The sequence below is a fragment of the Heteronotia binoei genome, chromosome 11 (genome assembly GCF_032191835.1).
Source record: "Heteronotia binoei isolate CCM8104 ecotype False Entrance Well chromosome 11, APGP_CSIRO_Hbin_v1, whole genome shotgun sequence".
Classification (NCBI taxonomy): Eukaryota; Metazoa; Chordata; class Lepidosauria; order Squamata; family Gekkonidae; genus Heteronotia; species Heteronotia binoei.
The window spans coordinates 55,833,876-55,839,829 of NC_083233.1; the positions used below are offsets into that span (position 1 = coordinate 55,833,876).

At 43.2% G+C, this 5,954-nt stretch overlaps 1 non-coding gene across 1 annotated transcript; it reads right to left on the bottom strand.

The window, feature by feature from the left end:
* Positions 1-5,129: 5,129 nt before the first annotated feature.
* On the bottom strand, positions 5,130-5,320 carry LOC132579774 (U2 spliceosomal RNA). Its single transcript, XR_009555996.1, has one exon. It is a non-coding gene; the product is annotated as a U2 spliceosomal RNA (small nuclear RNA).
* Between the last annotated feature and the right edge of the window lie 634 nt (positions 5,321-5,954).

The window sequence follows — 5,954 nt, forward strand, 5'->3', positions numbered from 1 at the left end:
CAGTTGCTATTGCCAATCCTGTCCCCATGCAGCTGCTAAGGCAGAATAGCTCTCTCTTTTTTTTTTTGCTTACTTTAGACAACTAGGGGGAAAGCATTTTTTAAAAAGCAAACTTCATTCATAATATCTTTTGGCCAACAAGGATTAGTGCAAAGATGTATGTTCTTTGCACACCTAGCTCTGACAAGCAAGAGGGGAATAAAACCACATCATCCAAGGCTTGCACAAATAGCCAAACTTCTCTAATCAGATCAAACTGCTGCATGGAAACTTATGCATCAGCGTCTCGGTGCACCATGAACCAAAGTTATTGGTTGACTCTTTCTAATATCATCTCTAGCCAAGGCTAGCTCATCTGCCTCTTCTCTGTTCCCAGCAAGCAGCATCTGCCACAATTAAGAGCTTGCTACATTCCTGGATGCTTTCAGATCCACTTCTGACACCAGTGCCTGCATACAGCCACATTGCCAATCATTTCTCTTGCACATACACTTTAACTGAGTCCCAAGATCAGAACACTACATCCGCCCTCTTTTCTTTAAGGACTATCAAATTTAAATCCCACGACTTCTCCCCCCGCCGCACACATTCTCAGAAGTTTCAGTCGGCAGGACAACCCAGCTGCTACTACAATTCTCTCCCAGGGATCACCTCAGTAAACCCCGTTACTCTAAACGCTCCTCCCCAGTATTTATGAAGCTCTGCATGCCTCTTCCCCGCCCCACATTTGGAGGTGCTTTCTCTGACTGGGGCTTCCCCACAGATCCCCACCCCCTAGATGGGACTTTCCTTTTTTTTTTTTTTTTAAGAAACTGCAGCTAAGGCGTCCATTAGAAGCCCCCCTCCCCTTCTTCTAGTCTCCACAGTCCTCCCTCCCCGGCTTTCCGAGGCCTGCCCCCTCTACATGCAACATGGACGCAGCAAAACCCCTTGCAGCCTAGTCGACTTGGAAACTCTCGCAGCGGCCGCCGGAGAAGAAAAAAAATGGCGTCGCGCGTTGCCCTTGACAACCGTTTCTGCGGGCACCATAAGAAACCCGGAAACCAGAGAGGAGAGTCGTGGTTTCTGTAGCGGACGCTGTTTCCGTCTTGCGATTTTGCCCTACGCTGATTTTTGTGCAGAGGAATGAAGGCTCCTCCTGGAGGATCGGAGCAAACTTTTTTTGCATTCGTGGACTTAACTGATTAGTTTTCGTGGGGGCAAGGCTATCTGATGCGGAATGATTCCCCCCCCCCCCCGCTGATCACTGCACCATCCTAATGCGTGTTTATAGGGTTGCCAATCTCCAGGTGGGCAAAAAAAAATATAGAACACTCTTTGAGGGTTTTCACTAAAACATATAATACCAAAACAATTTTTTACTAAACAATATTCAATAGTATTCCAGAAATTATTTTTTACAAAAAAATGTACAATGTTCTCTTTTTGTTTGCAGAACTACACGAAGTCCAAGAATTTCCAAAATAGATATGACTGCTTTCCACAGTGTGGCTGCAAATGGACTGCGCATCTGTCCTCTTTTCGGAGTGCCTTCTTCAGGCAGCTCACCAAAAGTTTAAAGTGAGCTCATACCTGTGAGCTCTCTATCTTGACAATCTCCAGGTGGGGGCAGGGGATCCCCCGGTTTAGAGGCCGTCCCCCTGCTTCAGGGTCATCAGAAAGCGGGAGGGGGAGGGAAATGTCTGCTGGGCACTCCATTATTCCCTATGGAGACCGATTCCCATAGGCTATAATGGAAATTGATTCGTGGGTATCTGGGGTTCGGGGGGGGGGGTCTGTTTTTTGAGGTAAAGGTGCCAGATTTTCAGCATAGCATCTGGTGCCTCTCCTCAACCCCCCTCCCCCCCAAGTTTTAAAAAGATTGGCTTGAGGGGTCCAATTCTATGAGACCCCAAAGAAGGTGCCCCTATCTTTCATTATTTCAAATGGAGGAAAGGAGTGTGGTCCCTTTAAATGTGATGGCCAAAGCTCCCTTTGGATGCTTGTCACAATCTTGCTCCTGGTTCCACCCCCAAAGTCTCCTGGCTCCACCTCCAAAGTACCCAGATATATCTTGAGTCAGACTTGGCAACCCTATGTGTTTACTCGGCAGTAAATGCCACTTCTGAAAGGTGTGTGGGCTGTACCCGAGGAAACGTGGATAGGATTCATCCTGGGCAGATTCAGGACGGGCTTGGCGGGGTGGGGGGAGGGGAAGGCTACACTCTTTAAATTAGTTGTGTCTAGTTAAAGCCTAACATAATCAGTCTACAAAGTAGGAGTCAAGTAGCACCTTTAAGACCAACGAAGTTTTATTCAGAATGTAAGCTTTTGTATGCATGCATATTTCTTCAGGCGAGGGAATGGGATACAAGTGAACTTCGTATAGCTGGTGGGTAGTGTCAAGAATGTAAAATGATGCAAAGTTAGGATCTAATGGCAAAACAGTGTAATAAACAAAAACAGTCTACAAACAGCTTTCAGAATTCTCTTAACAGTCAGTGTCCCCTGTTACAGATAGACGTTCCTCATGCTCCTTTGCTGCTTGGCAAATCTTTGGGTTTGTCAGGCTTTTTTAAAAAGCGCTGAGCCTGAAGAAACATTCCATGAAACCCTAAAACTATCTTTTAGTAACTTAGCTAGCCATAGAACATCAATAAAGATTTTATTCTCTTCTGTCCTTTACCCCATTCTTTTGTTTTGACTGAACATTCAGCTTGATAAAGAACTCTGGAGCGCTTGCAAGCTTGCTGTTGTGTGCTGTTTTGGTTGGCACAAATAAAAAGCAATTACACAACTGGTTGTTTTTGTTTTTGTTTTAAATTGGAATTACCCACAGTCTTTGTAATTTCTGTACTATTTAGCACACTTGTTTTCTATAATCACGAGATTACAAATCATGATAATTCACCCTCAAGAGTATTCCTTAAGCAGAAAAGAAGTTGCAATTCAGTCTTCTGGCATGTTCTTAAAGTACTTGGAAAGCATTCTTTGTAAAACCTGCTCAGAAAATCCCTCCAGGGCCCAATGACCTCATCAGAAGAACTAAAACTGCAGAAAGAACATACCAAAGGTAGTAAGTCATGAGTAGGCAATTTGTCAAATACATTACCTAATGCTGTCCTCCAAAAACATATCCATTTGCTGCAGATAACACCATACCAAACTCTCTCCTGAACAGCAATAAATTATAGGCAAGAGAGTGGGGTCTAGTTTCACTTAAAACACAATATCCTGCCCAAGGTAACAATAAAAATTGAGATTTTATGGAATGCATGTACATATTATGAAAGCAAGCAATTTTATTATTTTCTATTTTCTATATTTACAGAATAAATCTAAACAGTTACACTGTTCTAAGTCCTCTGAAATCAATGGGTTTAGAAGGATGAAACTCTGTTTAGTATTGCCTATTAGCTTATCACAAAAAAAGTCCTGAAAAGAAGGAACTTCCTCCATTTAAATCCCACTACACAATTCCTCTGGTTTCCAAGAATTTAACGATCATTGCATTTAGACTTTCAGAGATGTCTGTGCTTGTAGGGATATGTTATCTGAAGAATCAGAACTTTCACTTTTTACAAAGTATGGAATTGTTTGCACCCAATATAATATAGTCTCCCTCTGCTTTTCAGTGATTTTATAGAATACACACATCCCTGATCATGGACTGTTCTTCCAAGGCTACCCAGAGAAGACTGAAAATCCACTTCCACCCTCTCTTTCCATTACTTTAACAATAACAAAAGAAAACCAGGGTGTATACTGGAATGATCTGTATCATCTAGTTAATTATTTGATTATATGAAATAATAAATAACCATAATTATTTAAGAAATGACAGATCTAACAATGTTGCCTTTGGGAAAGGAGTGCTTTTGTGAAGAGTCTGTGAGGTGTTGCTTAGCAACAGGAAGAGGAGGGTACCTGTCTGGCTCATTGGAGGGCTGACTATGATGGTGATGGTGGGGGGGGGGGAGACCACCAAGAGAGTGCTATAGTTTGTGTCTGTGTTTCAACCCCAGCAGAAGTATGGCTGGCTAAGAAAAAGCTATCCTAAATGGAAATTTGCATTGGGAGGGGGAGCTCAGTCCCTCCCTGGGAAGGAGAAATGCTCCCCTCTCACCAGACCTAAAAGGTGATAAACTCCATAAGTATATCAGATCAGCAATAATTCTCAATGTTCTCTCTAAGCTGCAGGTTCTTGTAAGCAAAAATTCTACTTTGTGAGCTACTGTATAAATTAGTGTGCTCTGGGGTCATCCTTCCTGAGCTAAGACAAAGATGTATGAGCTGGAGGCTAAAAATCTGTGAGCTAGCTCACGCTAACTCAGCTTAGAGGGAACACTGGCAACAAGTTGTAGTAGATTACAGAAGAAGAGAACATCCTGACCCCTTGTTAGGGCAACCATCCTTAGGGTGGGGTGTGGAGTTCTGCTGGAATTACAGCTGATGTCCAGACAACAGAGAACACTTCCCCTGGAGGGAGTAGCACCTTCCTTTCTCTTTTCTGTCAATATTTCAATAAAACGTTTACCATTCAGTTGTTTCCGACTCTTGGCGATTCTATGGGCCAGCTTTCTCCATGTTTTCTGATCTTGTTTTGTGTCTTTGAGATGTTCCATGCTCAGACTGTCTATGGTGTCTTTGCTGTCCAAGGAATGCATAGGAGTCTGTGAACACACAGGAATAACAGCTAGTGGGGGAACACCAAACCAAACCAAAGAGTCTTCACCCACTGATGGAAGACAATAATTAAAGGAGACAAGTGAATCTCCCTGAGGAAAGAGTTCCAACATTTTGGGCCCACAACTAAGAAGGCCCTTTCTCGGATTGTCACCTGTCTCGCCTCAGATAGTGGAAGCACCCAGAGTAGGGCCTCCAAAGATAACCAGAGCAGGTCCACATGGGAGTAGGAGTTACTTAAAGTATATTGCCCCAAGCCCCACAGGGCTTCAAATATTAAAGCCAGCACCTTGAATAGCGCTCAGAGGCAAACTGGACACCAGTGTAAATGGAACAAGGCCAGTGTTTATGATAGAGGAATGTGAGAAATTCCAGGGTGTTTTTAAAAGTAAAATGTAACAATGAGCAAGGAAAGAAAAACAAAAATTCTCTTCTGTTTTTTAACCATATATATTCTCCCCAAGAGGAGGTGCACAGTTCCTGGAGGTACTGCAATACCAGGTCAGTGCATGGAGTGGATGGAGCAAGCCCCTATTCCAGCTCTCACTTTCGAAAATCCATTTAATATATAGTTCTCACCCAGAGAATGTATTAGATATTAGACTGATAAGAACAGGTACTACATTTGATCTCAGCCATAAGGTTGAGAAGCACTTAAAACCTCTTGGAAAAAAATTGTTCTGTATTCACCTGATATACTTGGAGGGCTAAGAGACCAGCACCACAGCATGAGGTGTCCAATGCCACAGCTAGCACAGCCGGGGGCACAAGACCTTCCACTGCATCACAAAATGGCTGTTCTTTCTACCATCAAGGTAATCAGCCTTCTAAAAACCAGTTTGAGGTCATAAGTTGAAGATTCTCTTCTCTTTGTCAGTTTCACAATTTTGAGCGCCAGGGCTCAGACAGACATTGGCTAGTGATCCACATACATCCACCTCCTTTCCCATGATTCCCTAGTTGTTAACCATTTAGATTCACAGACGTTTCCCTTTCTGTACTCTTGCATCTCGTTTTCCAGCTCATCGAACGATTGTTCAGAGAAACAGAAGGTTTTAGACTATGAAGAAAGGATTAGGCAGAAATATCAAGGGAAAAAGCAAGAATGCTTTAGCGCATTCTTATTTGTTGACTTATTTATTGTACTTTAGGGACCGTCTCTCCCCACATGTTCCCCAGAGGGTACTTAGATCTGGAACGCAAAACTTACTATCGATTCCTGGGCCAAGGGAGGCAAGACTGAAAACAACCAGAGAAAGAGCCTTTTCAGTTGCTGCCCCCCATTGGTG